Raw genomic sequence first — 15,924 nt, 5'->3', positions numbered from 1 at the left:
AAACCACTGATAATGATCGACAATGCCTGGAAATCCTACACAATGCCTAGAAATTCCCAACAATGCCTGAAAGTAGTTAACCTACTCTACAATACCTGAAACCCCTGAAAATGTTCGACAACCCCTGAAAATGATCCACAACCCCCCAAAAATCCGACAATGCCCGACAATGCCTGACAATGCCCGACAATGCCTGACAATGCCCGACAATGCCTGACAATGGGTATTTAGAGGTACCCTCTGTGACTGTGATTTGTTTTCAATCGCCAGAATCTCCATAAAGCAGTCCATGCGGAACGAAAATGTGACGTCATCACAAGCAATCCATACGTCAACTTGAAAACGAAGAAAGTTTTATTTAAACAAAAACCAAAAAAATATATTAAAAATAAAGTTGTTTTTCTGTGCCAAGTTTGAAGTCAATGCATACAGCCATAGCTACGCTGTTAGCCTTCAAACATCGTTACGCACCACTGAGTTGCATATCTATATATAAGACATCTATGATTACATCAAGAGTGGCATCGCTGATAGGGTTTAGGTTGCCATTTACATAATGCAGTCGTTTATACAAAGCTTGAGAGTGCAAGTGTAGAATTTTAGTAAGACCTTGTGGATCAGCATTTGTCTGCTGCAATAGGCAGATTGCAGATTTATATGTCCAGTATCTAAAAAGTAAAAAAAAATCTATATAACTGTTTAAAAACCAAGGTTAAAAAAAAGCCAAAAAGAAGCCAAATTTAAAAAAAAAGCCAAACCGTAAATCTTCCAGCCAAAGGCCTTAAAAAAAAGCCAGATTTGAGAAATCTGGCTTGAAAAAAGCCAACTTGGCAACCCTGGATTCAGTCAGAAGCAGAGGCTGCAGAGTAGATGGTGTCAGAGTTGCCAGGTCCAAGTCTACAAAATATGCCAAAAAGAAAAATGCCAAATACTCAGATACTAAACTTTGGAAAATTAGAAGATAAGGTTCTCATCATACTAGGCCTTCAGCACCAACGAGAATAGAGTGGCGAGTTCCTATTTATTAGTTTCCTTTCCTTTGTCGCCTTTCCGCTTATGGATGGGTTGGGGTCACCAGCTTAGCCCTTTGCTAAGCGCCACACGGTCTACGAAGCAACTGTGATGGAAGTCGCTTCGGCGACGCGACCGTGTAACTGTATAACAATAACTGTGTAGCCTACTTATTACCGTATTCACTGTTCACTGCGTCCAGTAGTTTATTCCACGTTACTGTACATCCAAAGGTTGAGGGTTGTATCTCCAATATATAATCATTACTTTGATACAAGATCCGAAATAAATCGATTATGCATTTAAACATATATCCAGTGCTTGACTGTAATAAGCGACCGTTAAGCAGACGTCTAAAACGAACTAACTTTCTTTTTCAAGTTTCAGAAATAAAAATGGCTTCTTACAAGAGAGGAGCGCATCTCTCATAACGAAGAAACAAACACTGCGCTCTCACTAAATCTAACGTCACATTCCAGAACTGTGGAAGAGCGGACCAATCACGTGCTACTACGAGCTTGTCTCCCAGTGATGCACAAAACACATTATTATTTGGGTTCCATGGAGGGGAGTACCGCGACATAGCTCCCCCTCTAAGTGGGTACGAAGTTATGCGAACACACGACAAGAATACAAAACGAAATGACAAAAATATTGGTAGTTCTGGGTGAATCGGCTGATGGTCGTTGTTACGGCATGAAGCAGGCGGAGAAGAATGATCGTTGTTCTTCTAGCATGACGGTCATTCCGAGTAGCAATCCGGATGTGATAAAAATCCTGCGGAACGGCCGCAGTATCGCGTGAGCGATCGACATGCAGAGTATCCCTGCTCGCGATGACATAATGTCCGTAATTGTCCAATCAGTCCTTAAATTTCTTCTGATCTTTCAAAGTTGTGTCACCCAGTCTACAGCAGTGTTGGAGGTGAATATCTACAAAGTATATACAAGGCAGTAAGAGTCCTTCATAAGGAAGGTGTCTAAAGTAAGTCAAAAATTTTGAATCACACTCATACTCAAAAATGTTCAAGACTCACCAGAGAAACGAAGGGACACGAACACAGAATCCCTAGACTCAAGGTAAGGTAAAAAAAAAGGAACTGTGTACAGCAGAAAGGTACGGTAAAGGCAAGGGTTCATCACTTCCGGAAACGAGTAGGTAACCTGACTTCTCTGCCGGTACGTGTCACGTAGTGTGAAGCGGTCGATGAGACTGGGAGCTCATTAGAAACCCTAGGATCATCCTGGGAACGAACGTACTGCATAGAAGAAGTCGAAGAAGTTAAGAACGTATCGTCTCGAAACGGCAGTGACGTTTCGGCATGACTTGAAAAATCCTCATCAGGGGAAGTGTCCATATAAGCAGGTTTTAATCTGTCAATGGTAACTGTATCAGTGCGACCAGCGATGTCAACGGTAAAGTACTTCTCACAACGATCGATTACACGGTAAGGCCCGTCGTAAGGTGGACGTAACGGTCCCTTCACTGCATCATGTCGTATAAAAACGTGTGAGCATGTGTCAAGGTCAGCGTCCATATAAACAGAGCGTTTGCCATGACGCGGGCGTATGTAAGGAAAATTGTTGACAAAATCACGTAACTGACGCACGTAGTGGGAATTGACAGGACCTACAACGGGGTCTGCAAAAAAATCACCTGGTAAACGAAGGGTGGTGCCAAGTGTGGCTTCAGCAGAAGAAAAACCAAGATCTTCCTTTATCACTGCACGAGTGCCCAGGAGTGCCAATCCGAGGTGGGAGAACCAGTTGTTTGGGTTGGATTGAGCTCTGATGGCAGTTTTGAGTGTGCGATGCACCCTTTCAACTAATCCGTTGCAAGCAGGGTGGTAAGCAGTAGTTGTACGATGATCACACCCAAGGTATTGGCATAGCTCTTTCCACAGGAGAGAGGTGAATTGTCGACCACGGTCAGTGACCATGGTGACAGGGGCGCCAAAGCGTGATACCCAACCCCAGAGAAAGGCATCAGCACATGCACGTGCAGTAATGCTGGTCAACGGTAGGGCTTCGACCCAACGCGTGTGGCGGTCAATAACGGTGAGGAGATACGAATATCCGCTGGACTCAGGTAGTTCTCCAACGATATCAACATGGACATTCGCAAAACGTTTGTCAGGAGTAGGAAAATGAGTTAGAGGCGCCGAGACGTGCCGTTGAATTTTGGCGCGTTGACAAGAGACACATGTCTTAACCCAAGCTTTAATGTCAGCCTTCATGTCAGGCCAAACGTAGCGTTGAGCAATAAGGCGTTGTGTTGATTTGATTCCTCCGTGGTTGAGGTTGTGCAGTTTGTCAAAAACTGTTTGGCGATACGTCGTCGGCAACAGGACTCTAAAGCGTCCAGTTGAGGTATCCCCCTCGATGGATATGCCGTGTTCAGGTAGGAGTCGTTTTTCCAACGTAAGAGAGGTAGGACTCATACGAAAGTCAGCTAAGGAGGTGTCATCGTGTTGAGCAATGGCCAGGTCACAAAAGTCGAAGTTGATACCATCTTCATAAATGGCATTGACTGCAGCGCGACTGAGACAGTCTGCGACCAAGTTTTCACTACCCTTTAAGTAGCGAACATCAGTGGAGAACTCACTGACGTAGGCCAAGTAACGTAACTGTCGTGCTGTGGCTTTCGCCATCGTTGCGCTGAAAGCTGCAGCTAGCGGACGGTGATCTGTAAAGATTGTGAAATCACGTGACTCAAGGAAGTAGGAGAAATGTCGGACGGCGAGGTACATGGCTGTAAGCTCCCTGTCAAAGACACTATACTTCTGTTGAGCTGTATTAAAGAAACGAGAAAAAAACATGAGCGGCTTGGCTTCGCCATCGATGAGTTGTTGAACAACAGCGCCAGCGGCAGTATCTGACGCGTGTGTGACTAGTTGGATGGGAGCACCATGAACGGGGTGAGAGAGTAACGTGACTTTCGCGAGGCTCTGTTTCGCAGTCTCAAAAGCATGCTTCATGATGTCAGTCCAGATCAGAGGTTTCTTTGACGACTTATCAGGCGGTAAGGAAGTGTACAGAGGTTGAAGGATTTCCGCACAGTGTGGTATGAACATGCGGTAGAAGTTGAGCATACCCAGGAAACATCGTAATTGTCTTACGGTGGTGGGTAGAGGAAAGTTCAGGATAGCTGAGACTTTGCCAGGAAGCGGCCGTATGCCGCTCGAGTCGAGCTGGTGTCCTAGGAACTTCAGTTCGGGTACCGCAAAGGAACATTTTTCCTTGTTGAGGATGAGACCGTAGTGGTCAAGACGTTTGAACACCTGAGATAGGTGGCGTTTGTGCTCCTCTAAGTCTCGAGAATGGACGAGGACGTCGTCAATGTAACAATAGACATAGGGAAGACCCCGCAGCACTTCATCCATGAAGCGCTGAAACGTCTGTGCGGCACCCGAGAGACCCATAGCTGTACGTTTGAAGTTGTAACTCCCCATTGGAGTCACAAGGGTCGTCTTGTGACGATCCTGTTTTGCTATGGGTATCTGGTAGTAGCTCTTCACGAGATCCAGGCTGGAGAAGATAGTGGATCCAGAGAGGTGGTCTACAAAGTCGTGAAGATAGGGTATGCGGTAGGAGTCTTTTGTGGTTTGTTTGTTGAGCAAGCGAAAATCACCCGTGATTCTGTACCGCCTATTTGGCTTGGGTACAAGGTGTACTGGTGTACCGTATGGAGAGTTCGCCGGTTCTATAATGTCCAAGTCAAGGAGCGTCTGCAGTTCCTTGCGGAGACCCTCCAGCTTTTCTGGAGATAGTCGTCGTGCCCGTTGGCACACAGGTGGACCATTGGTAGGAATATAGTGTTCCGTTGTGTGGCGAACTGGACGGTTGAAGTTCTCCAGCTCAAAAACAGAAGGAAACTCTTCCTCTAGGAAAGCTAGTTCAGCAGAAATCTGTGCCGTGCTCGCAGAAGGTGAACAGGCATCAGAATAGAGTTGAACTTCAGAAGCATCAGTAGGTGAAGTAGACAAATCCGTATCAGGAGCAAAGTCAGTACTCGATGCACAGGGATCGGCTGGGGTCGTCTGTAGGAGACGGCCGTTAACAACGTCAGGTGTTAAACAAAAATGGCGTAAGAAATCCAGTCCAAGAATGGGAAAATCTACGTCTGCAACGCGGAACGTCCACTCAAATGTGCGGTCAAAACCAAGCGACAAAGTCAATGGTCTTTTGCCAAAAATGTTAACCGCAGTGTGATTAGCTGCGCGTAGACTGGATTGCGGTTCGGAAACGTCGGTATAACAACGCGGCAACAACGAAAAGGTCGATCCTGTATCAACACAAAAGTTAATGTCAGTAAGAGTGTCAAGAATCATGAAAAGAGCGGAATGTGTCGTAGGTCCTGCGGAGCCGAGGCTGCCCACTCGTCCATCCCTCGGCGTTATTCGTTTTTTGGCTTGCCTCTTGGGACCCAAGAGCAAGGTTTTTCACAGCGATGTGCCTTATTACCATATGTGAGATGGTAATAGCATAAAACACGCCTTGAGTCATTGGACCTCGGTTTGGGTTTGAAGTCGGTGGAGTCCGTAATTTTCGGAGTAGAGGTACTCGGCTCCGAGCGCCTAAAATTCGCAGGCGAGCTCAGTGTAGACATCGAGGTTGTACATGAACGAGAGTCAGAAGAAACAGTAATGGAGGTTTGGAGCTCCTCCAGGCGGTCCGCGAGTGAAGAAATGCGGTTCTCCAAGTGGAAGTTAATTTCTGGCTGTTTATTGGTATCTTGCGTGGGAGAAGAATTAGATGGCTCTCCCGCAGCAATGATGTCATCTGCTCGTTCGGCGAGCGTTTGAAGATCGTCACCCTTACAGATGGTTAAAAGTTGTCGCACTCCAGGAGGAAGACGGTCAAGAAAAACTATGCGAAGGAGAGGAAAAAAATTCTCAGGAACACGACCGTTTATAGCAACTAACTGACGTAAACGCTTTAAGAGCTCGGTCGGCTTAAGGCCTCGATCTTTGTTACCATGTAAGAACTCGTGAAGTCTCTCCGTAGAAGACTTCATATTCTCGGCAGTGATCAAAGTTTTAAAATTTTCATACGGTAAATCACAATGTACACAATTATCCAAAATTTCTGTCATATCAGCCAATTGCTTAGGATCAAATTTTTGTACGATGCAATCGAACTTATCACGTGAGCTCATGTCAGGGTGCTGCATGAACGCAGATTCACACAATGATAACCATAATTGCACATTGCTATGAGTAAACGCAGGTAATTTAAGTTTTTTTGATACTGGTACGTTTGCCGACAAGTTCATAATATTTTGTGCAGCAGTGTGAAAAGCCTCTGTGGCGTTATTATTTGCCTTAGTATTAATGCTACGTACTACGAAATACAGTAAGGTAGTTAAAAATGACGTCACAATAGCCAAAAGTGACACTACAATAACAATAAACTCCATGTTGGTTGAATTAGGCCAAGTTAAGTTACATAAAAAATTGTTGCAACGTTCCAAATCCAATCACGTCGGGGTCACCAATGTCGCCTTTCCGCTTATGGATGGGTTGGGGTCACCAGCTTAGCCCTTTGCTAAGCGCCACACGGTCTACGAAGCAACTGTGATGGAAGTCGCTTCGGCGACGCGACCGTGTAACTGTATAACAATAACTGTGTAGCCTACTTATTACCGTATTCACTGTTCACTGCGTCCAGTAGTTTATTCCACGTTACTGTACATCCAAAGGTTGAGGGTTGTATCTCCAATATATAATCATTACTTTGATACAAGATCCGAAATAAATCGATTATGCATTTAAACATATATCCAGTGCTTGACTGTAATAAGCGACCGTTAAGCAGACGTCTAAAACGAACTAACTTTCTTTTTCAAGTTTCAGAAATAAAAATGGCTTCTTACAAGAGAGGAGCGCATCTCTCATAACGAAGAAACAAACACTGCGCTCTCACTAAATCTAACGTCACATTCCAGAACTGTGGAAGAGCGGACCAATCACGTGCTACTACGAGCTTGTCTCCCAGTGATGCACAAAACACATTATTATTTGGGTTCCATGGAGGGGAGTACCGCGACACCTTCAACAACAATACCCACCAACTTTGTTACATCTAGGTAAATATGAGCAGTGTTTATCAACGACGCTGGTTCGACTCTCGGGGTGTGCGCTTGAGCAACGCACGTTAAGGGCTGCTCTCCATTCAGCGGCATCGACCTGTAAAACATCACCACTTTTTGTGGGTTGTTTTGAAATGGTGAAGTTGATTATTCAGTAATTGAAGTTTTTTGTTTAAGCCTAGAAGACCATGATGGTCTGTTTAAATTAACATGTACATGATGAATCTGTGATGGATTTGTTTAAATTAACATGTACTCTAAAAGGTCGTCGTTAATATTACAGTGTTCACATTTTTGCACAAATTTCTGTCTGTAAAACATCTTCACCATTTTCAGGTAGTCAAAAACATGGCATTTTGAACAAAAAAAAAAGTGCATTTTCCCGCAAACAAGACAATTTCAGGCAGGGTAGTTTTTCAGAAACAACAAGTTTTCCTATCGTAATTTTCCCCACAGACCTTTTACATTTTCTCAAAACAATTGAAACAAATAAAAATCAGTGGAGCGAAACATGTAATCAGTGACTTAGCGACGACGCGATTCTGTGGACAACCAAAGCACGGGTAAAACCAGCATGAATTAATAGGCTAAACTTTTACAGCATCGGCCTACCACAGCGCCCGTATGAAGAAAATTGCAAAAAAATATTTTTTTTGTTACAGTCTTTTAAATGGGATTCGTCATAAGTTATTAAATCTGCAAGTCTAGCTTTTGGCATTTTGATTTTAGATTACATGTACGAAATTCTGTTACATGTACGAAATGCAAGAAATGGGTGCATGGAAGATGTGCAAAGATGAAGAGAGTGACATGCAGATCTGGAGATGGTTTTGAATGTGAAAGATGCAAGAAGATTGAGGAAGGAATGATTGGTCCTGTTGAAAAGCTGAATGATGAAGTTGAATCAGTAAATGCCTTTTGCTATCTAGGAGATAGATTGAATGCCAGTGGTGGTTGTGAAGCGGCAGTGACTGCAAGAGGAAGGTTTGGTTGGGTGAAATTCAGAGAGTGTCGAGAGTTGTTATGTGGTAGAAGATTTCCGTTGAAAATGAGAGGAAGAATTTATACTAGTTGTGTGAGATCTGCAATGCTGTACGGAAGTGAGACATGGTGCTTACGGGAAAACGAATTGGCGATTTTAAGAAGAACTGAGAGAGCGATGGTGAGAGCAATGTGTGGTGTAAAGCTGATGGACAAAAGGAATACCGAAGAACTTATGAGCTTGCTTGGGTTGAATGAGAGTGTAGATAAGTTGGCAAAAGCGAATGGAGTGAGGTGGTATGGGCATGTTTTGAGAAGGGATGAAGATGATGTTTTGAGAAGAGCGCTGGAGTTGCGAGTGGAGGGTCGGAGAAAACAAGGAAGACCAAAGAAAACATGGAAAAAGCAAGTTGAGGAAGAAAGCAGCAAGGTGGGCTTGACAAGAGAGGACGCGTTAGACAGATCGATGTGGAGGCAGGGTGTGAAGACGATTGCGGCACTTGGAGGTGAATCCGGCCACCCTCGGTAACGGGGACATCACCGGATAAAAACTGGACTACTACACATTAAACTCGGTCTGTGTAGAAAAACTGCTAAATTTCTTTCTTCTGGAGTTGCTCAGGGTTCTGTTCTCGGCTCTGTCTTGTTTTGCTTCTAATCTACATAAAACCTCTCTGACACCATAAAGCGATATGGACTTTCATACCACTCATATCTTGATGATATACAATTGTATTTGCATGTTACTGATAAAGATTCATTGTGTTGTAGGCTACAATATTAAATCAAAATGTAATGGTTGATATTTCAAATTGGATGTACATGTTATAATATGTTAAATTTTAATCAAGAAATGTGTGGGCTAATTGTAATGTCTCCTAAACAGTATATTTCAAAGTTTAATGACATGTCCCTTTCTCTAAATAATATTAATCTTTTTTATTTAATTAAATTGCTTTGGTGTAACATTAAATAGGCTAAACATTTGTGTTTGGAAAACTTTCCCAGTGATAATATTTATTTGTATTTGTGTCAGACTCAAGATGGTTCATATTAAAATCACATATAACTCCTGTCTTGCTTTTTTCATCTCATAAATATTGGTTTCATCAGATAGCTACTTTACAAATGTTCATCTTTGTAAACCTATCATCCAGGCTTGATTATTCAAATTCATTGCTAAATAACATTGTACTATTTTGTACCTTCAAAGAGTTCGAAACATTTCCACTGGGCTAATTACTGTAACATGTAAACTTGAGCATATTACTCCCATACTAAAATGGTTGCATTGGCTTCCTGTATTGTATCCTATTCATTTCAAAATATGTCTATTAGTATATAACTTTTTCCATGGTTAGTGCTGATTTATTTGACACTTTTTTTTGTTCATTATTAACTTGCCAGAACTTTACATTTCCAACATCAATCACTATTATGTCACTCTTTATTTAATATGCCATATGGAAATTGCAACTTCCTAGTTGTTGCTGCCAGCTGCTGGAATTGTTTACCTATTTGTACAAAGGAGGTTGAAAATTTAAATGAAATCAAGTCCCGCTTGAAAATCGTTCTATTTTACTGAACATTATAACTGAAAGTACTATTTCATCGAAATCATCGCCCATATGTATAATAGTTTGCATTGTAGAAGGAGCGCTATGTAGATGCTGTTATAATTATGAATACATTTTAAAATTAACCTACCGCCGGCTGCATTTATTTCTTAATTTTTGCATAAAATGCTTGGTGCAAGTTAACATGAACATTTTCAGTATTTTTTTTGTAATAAGTTATATTATTTCAGGGATATCTAGAACAACGGGATTGCTGACTCTGTTTTGAAGTGGACAATAGGAGGGTTACTGCATCATTACTGCACAAACTAAAATGTGGATTTCTCAACATACAACCCATTTCTTGTTTTTAAAATGATGCTTGAAGATGAAATAATTTAAAAAAAGCAAAAAAAAATTGAAAATGTGGCCGTTTTTCCCCAAACCGCCACCACAAATTTTAAACACAAGTATTTTTAATACCACTTACTGGATTTGAATCAAACTTTAACAGAATGTTTATAAGTATCACGACTGAAGCTCTATGGAAGGAAATGAAGATATTTTGAGAAAATAAAAAGTTATTCGAATTGTTGCATTTTTTCAAAAATTTTTGATCCTCGGACATGAAACAAATGGGTGACAGCATCATGGACAAAATTTCCAAAATTCTTTGACCAGAGGCTTTGCATGTTTACTCTGTCTGATAGTGTTAAAAATTTGAAAGCGATTGGCAAATAAATAAAAGAGATATTTGGGATTAAAATTTGGTAGCCTACTTGGTCAAAAATCACATTTTACGAAAAACAACAATAAACATTTTCAACACCTTAAAGCCTCCTTTGTCATAAGTAGACCCTTTTTTTGCCTCTGCTTGGGTTTGTAATTTTTTCTTAAGTGCTTTTAATGTTTTTCTCGTGGCCTTGGATGTGTCAAAGCTTCTCTTTCTTGATTTGTCAAGTCAAAACTTGTCGAGTATTTGGCAGATTTCTGAATACGCAGAGATTTTTCCACTGTCTTGTTTTCCTAATTTTTTTTGCTGTGGAAGTAGAAGGTTGGCAAAAAGGGCTTTGATCTTCTGTTGTTGGATGGATTTCTGGTGTTACAGGAAAGGTTACACTTGTGTTACAGTAACAGTTCATCAAGTCTACCACCATTGTTAGACTTACAACCAACCTTATCCAACTTTCTTTGTTTAGCAATACCACGAAATTGAATTTTCTTACTTCTTTTCATGTTTTTTTTTTATTTCCTGTTTTTGATGACTAAAACTTGCCCAAAAGTGATGCAATAATTGTTTGTTTTGTTTTATTATCTTTATCCTGCAATGCGGAAAAGCGGACTTGAGCACTATGCATTGGTGTACGCCTTCCGACATACACCTGACCCACGCTGCAGCCGATGGCAATGTCTGTTTCCGGTTGTCTACTCTACTTATGGCTTAAATTTGGTACTACCCATTACTCGAAATCGATCACTGGGTAGAGGCAATTATCGTGAAGTTTCTTGCCCAGAGAAACAACAGCAAATGCGGGTGGCTGGAGTCGAACATGCAGGCTCTCGACTGCGAGCCCAACGCGCTAACCACTCGGCCACTGCTGAGTAATCAATTAAATACGAAAACTAAAGCTGTATTCAATACTCAATAGTCTTGGATGACTAACAGCAAAAGTTTGCTTTAAAATGATGATCTTAAGTTATAGACAAGGCCTAGGAGTGCCCACTTTCAAGACCTTATTTTAGCTTCACAGCAGGGGATATCTAGAAAAGGCGACTTCTCAACAGCGTAATTGACATGCGCTTTCACCTTTTTCATTTTCGGGCGTTAACAGCGATGACCCTTCTAGTGTCCATCGCTTTATCGAAATTTGCAAAGTCAGCAATCTCGTCGTTCTAGATATCCCTGTATTATTTTTTCAAAGCCTGACTACACATTCATACTACAACTTTAAAAGTCAGTTTTGACATTTATCGTGGGAGCAAGTCTTTTAGGCGCTGACAGTTAGGCGCCGGTCAAATAGGCGCGCATACTATGGCATCAGGATATTTAGGTGCGGAGCACTGTGGCGTCCGTTCATTTAGGTGTTATTCCTAGTAAAGTCTGCCGATTGTATCAGCTTGGCAGGTAGAGCAATGCTTTTCACAAAATGTTATATTGAACAGAAAAATATGTTGTTTTGTTAATACGCGTGCATTTATTTGTTGTTACTCATGGCTTCAGTGAGTGAAGCTGCTTTATCCGGCAATGCTTTTCACACAAAATGTTAAATTGAACAGAAAAATATGTCTTGGCTTCCATGAGTTAAGCTGCTTAAACCGGCAATGCTTTTCACACAAAATGTTATATTGAACAGAAAAATATATTGTTTTTTTAATGCGCGTGTTCGGCATTTATTTGTTGTTAGCCCAGGTTTGCGTCAGCGGAAGCTTTGTCAATAAATTATTCAAGTTTCCGAACATGACTGAGTTCACTTTTAGTTAAGTCAAATAATAAGTACACTAAACATCAGTAAAAAATATAGTGTAGCCTATATTCAAGCGGGTGGCTTGAGTGAAGAGTAACTTACTTTTCCGCCAAAACCACGGCTAGGTTTTGCCAAAGCTGATCTGATACAATCTGCAGACTTGACTAGGAATAACACCTAAATGAACGGGCGCCACAGTGCTCCACACCTAAATGTCCTGACGCCACAGTGTACACGCCTATTTGACCGGCGCCTAACTGTCTGCGCCTAAAAGACATGGACCCTTTATTGTGGCCCACAACATCTTCAATTAAACTTTATTGCTTAATAGCCTACTAGATGTGTAGTTCTCTGTTTTTATTTTTTTGCTGGTTTTTAGGTTGGTGGCTGTGCTCTTTGTACACACGTTTACCACAGTAAACAAACACTTAGTCAAGCATATTTTGAACCTCATGTGGTTTTGCCACATTTTTCCTTATTCATAAACATTCTGATATTATTACTGTATATCACTTATTGCAGCTGGTATTATCTTTTTCATTTCTGACACATTAATGACAAAAAAAAGATTAATGATGTACGGTATTGCAATATTATGCTCAAATATTCAATTTTTTTCAGCATAAGTTTAGTTTTAGGTGTGAAATATTGCACAATGACTACAGAAGTAAAAAAAGAAGAAGGCCATGACTTTAGAAGATTGCATAGTTATCCACTCATTCGTCACACTGATATGCCTGAAGAAATGCGGGTGGAAGCAATGGAGCTATGTGTGACAGCTTGTGAAAAATTCAGCACCAACAATGAAAATGCAGCAAAAATGATCAAAGAAAATATGGACAAGAAGTTTGGTGCATCTTGGCATGCCATAGTTGGTGAAGGTTTAGGATTTGAGATCACACATGAAACAAAGAATATTCTGTACATGTTTTTTGGTGGAAACTTAGCAATTATTGTATGGAAATGTTCATAAACATTTTTGTCGTGTATGAATGGTGTAGGCCAATGTTTCTTCTTTTTATAATTGGGGTTATATTTCAATGTTACCGGTATAATTTTTCTGATATTACTTTTATCATGCTTTGGTATTTGTTGCAAATTGCAAAGTTGGGTTGTATTAGCCATGTACATCAAAAAGATAAATAACAGGTAACTTGCGCTTAGTCCTGCAGATTTGAAATGTCTCAGACCTATCGATTCTTCAAAAAGAAAGTGTAGCTAGTTAAAGCCCTTAGTTATTTTTGACTTCATTTACATTGCAATTCATTTGTCATAATTTTTAAATCGGCTGCATATTCGAGGGGTTAGAGCCCTGGTTAAACACTCGAAATGGCACCAGTTCAACACCGCTAAAACATGCAATTGTGTGTTTAACAAGACACTCAAAGTACTAAGATTAGGTAGGACGATTGGCTTTCTTGCATCTCGTTCACTTGATCTACATCTTTAATAACCGCATGTAAGCCTGGATGCAACAAAACATTGTAAATTAGCATCATACTAGTATCCTATGCTTACTTAAGCATCAAATCACGGTACTTTTCATAGTGATGTTTTATTTTGGTCAATAGATTACATTATGCAAAAGATGTGATGCTGGTGCATCGAAAATTGATAAAAAAAATTGGGAAAATAACCAAAAATGGTTCTTTTTAGGTTGTTTTCACCGTTTTTTTTTGTTGACCATCATTTTCCATTTTTGTTGTTTTATCGTATAATTTTATTGGGTATCATGTTGGATGCATTCATAATTTCAACATTTTATTTTTGCATGATATTTAATGCTACACTGCAAGCAGCTGCCCTGGCTAAATAATAGCAAACCGTAACCCCATTCATCCAAAGTAAAATTTTGGATGCTCTGCAACAGAACTTTTTTGCTTTATCTTAGCTGAAGCATTTTTTCAATGTTAATAGCCTATATTATACCTTTTCGACATTTTTAATTTTCGAGTTGCTTAAAGGTAGGCTATCTGTTCCTCTTGTGTCTGCATGCACGTCAATGGTTTAACTATTTGGTAAAATGATTATGTGCCTTATTTTTCGCTTCCTTTGTAGCTACCACATACCTTACCATAATCTTACCATCTCAAAATAAACTTGATTAATTGATCCATTGTACAATGTGGCCTACATATTGCTTTAAAAACATCTCATTAGTGTGGTGGTAATGGAAAAGTATAAGCTTCCCTCGTCACTGCGTCCAATTCATTTATTTTTGTTGGTCCATAGTCTGCGTTCTCGCTGATGTATTTTTGCAATTGGTTGCATACATGTATTCTGTGAAAAATATCAATGCTTACTTGCAATTGGTACAGAAACGATAGTTTGTCCGTCAAAGTATAATATGATCTCATATATGGGCTACTCGAAAAATAATACAGTATCATACCTAATTAGCCCATCTTATCTTATTTATTGAACCCATATCACTGGTTTTTGTGTTGTGTTGTTGGTCTTAACCAGTGGCGGTCTTAACCAGTGGCGTAGCCAAAGGGGGGGGGGGGTTACAACCCCCCCCCCCTTTGGCACGCGTGTGACGTCACGATATTGAGAATGATGCTTTCAGTCTCTTTATGCTTGAGCATGATGCTTTCAGTCTAAAAAAATTTGCCTAAATTTAAACAAAACTGCATTAAAAGAGCGAGTTGTGCCAATACCAAACATTCAAACATCTCAGCCAGGAATTAGCAACAAGAAAACATAGAGACTTAGCTTTATTTCCGAAAAATGCTGAAAAAAACATGATCTTATCCTTTTGCTATGCCACCTGACAGCACCATTTTACAGGAAATTTTGGTGCAACAAAAATAAAAGGGGTTTTGGGGGTGTTATAGAGTGAGGAATCCGAAAATGAAGTCCACTTTTCCGTAGAAAATCTGATTGGTTTTGTAACTCCAGCCATCACACGTGTGATGGCTCATGGCTGCAGTGACAAAACCAGATTTACTATGTGAAAACGGACCTCATTTTCAAACTCAGCGACCCAAATTTTCCCTAAAAACAATCTTTTTGTTCATTCACCAGCAAGTAGATTTCAATTTGTTGACCTCCATTTCAAACAACGCAGGCTCCTTGTATACTCTGAATGTATGCATCCCAATGAGGGTTAAATATTCAGGTTTAGTATGGGTGGGCTAAAGCACCATGGCCGATCTTCACAGCACGTGTCTATTTATACAAATTTTAAAAATATCAGCTTAAAGCTATATGGGCTAATAAAGAAAGCCTAGATAGCGACCATTCCAATATTTTAACTTAATTACTTATTTCTGTCTCAAGCACGTTTTAACGTTTGCGTTTTGTCGCTTATGCTTTTTTCTAGACTCTTGCTATGTTGACGTGTGGTGTTTTCGCTGTGATGGTCAGAAATAAAAAAAACAACTGAACTGAAGACGCTACTTACAGTTTGTAGTCAGCTGCAGACAGTTTTCTAACCAGGCCCGTAGCCAGCCGGGGGCCAGGGGGGGCCTCGCCCCCCCTGGCAAAATCCCAACATTCTTGAGCAACAGCTGCAATTATAATGATTTTGCCCATTTTCCCGTTGCAGAGCTCCAACTGGCCCAATTAACTACAATTGTTTTGTTTAGTTAACAGCTATGATGATTAAACAATTTCGCCCCCCCCCCCTAACTCCTCCTTTGGCAACCTCAACAGGTTCAACCAAGGCCAACACGTGTTAGGTTGGTAAAAAAATTGTCAGAAACTGTGTAAAATAAAAATGTTTTGGGAAAGAATGATAACCTAACAAAGAGAGAATGGATTTCTAGCAGGCCTACAAACCGGTACAAATTAGGCTATACTTAATTCTTACCATTCTT

The 15,924-nt window shown here is 40.5% G+C and overlaps 1 pseudogene; it reads left to right on the top strand.

Annotated features, from left to right (window-relative positions):
* Positions 1-12,735: 12,735 nt before the first annotated feature.
* Positions 12,736-14,534, top strand: LOC145778273 (dynein axonemal light chain 4 pseudogene; annotated as a pseudogene).
* Positions 14,535-15,924: the final 1,390 nt, after the last annotated feature.

Source organism: Aplidium turbinatum, chromosome 10 (genome assembly GCF_918807975.1).
Source record: "Aplidium turbinatum chromosome 10, kaAplTurb1.1, whole genome shotgun sequence".
NCBI classification, from domain to species: Eukaryota; Metazoa; Chordata; class Ascidiacea; order Aplousobranchia; family Polyclinidae; genus Aplidium; species Aplidium turbinatum.
The sequence above is the reverse complement of the archived record's forward strand: the minus strand, read 5'-3'. Positions and strand labels throughout refer to the sequence as shown.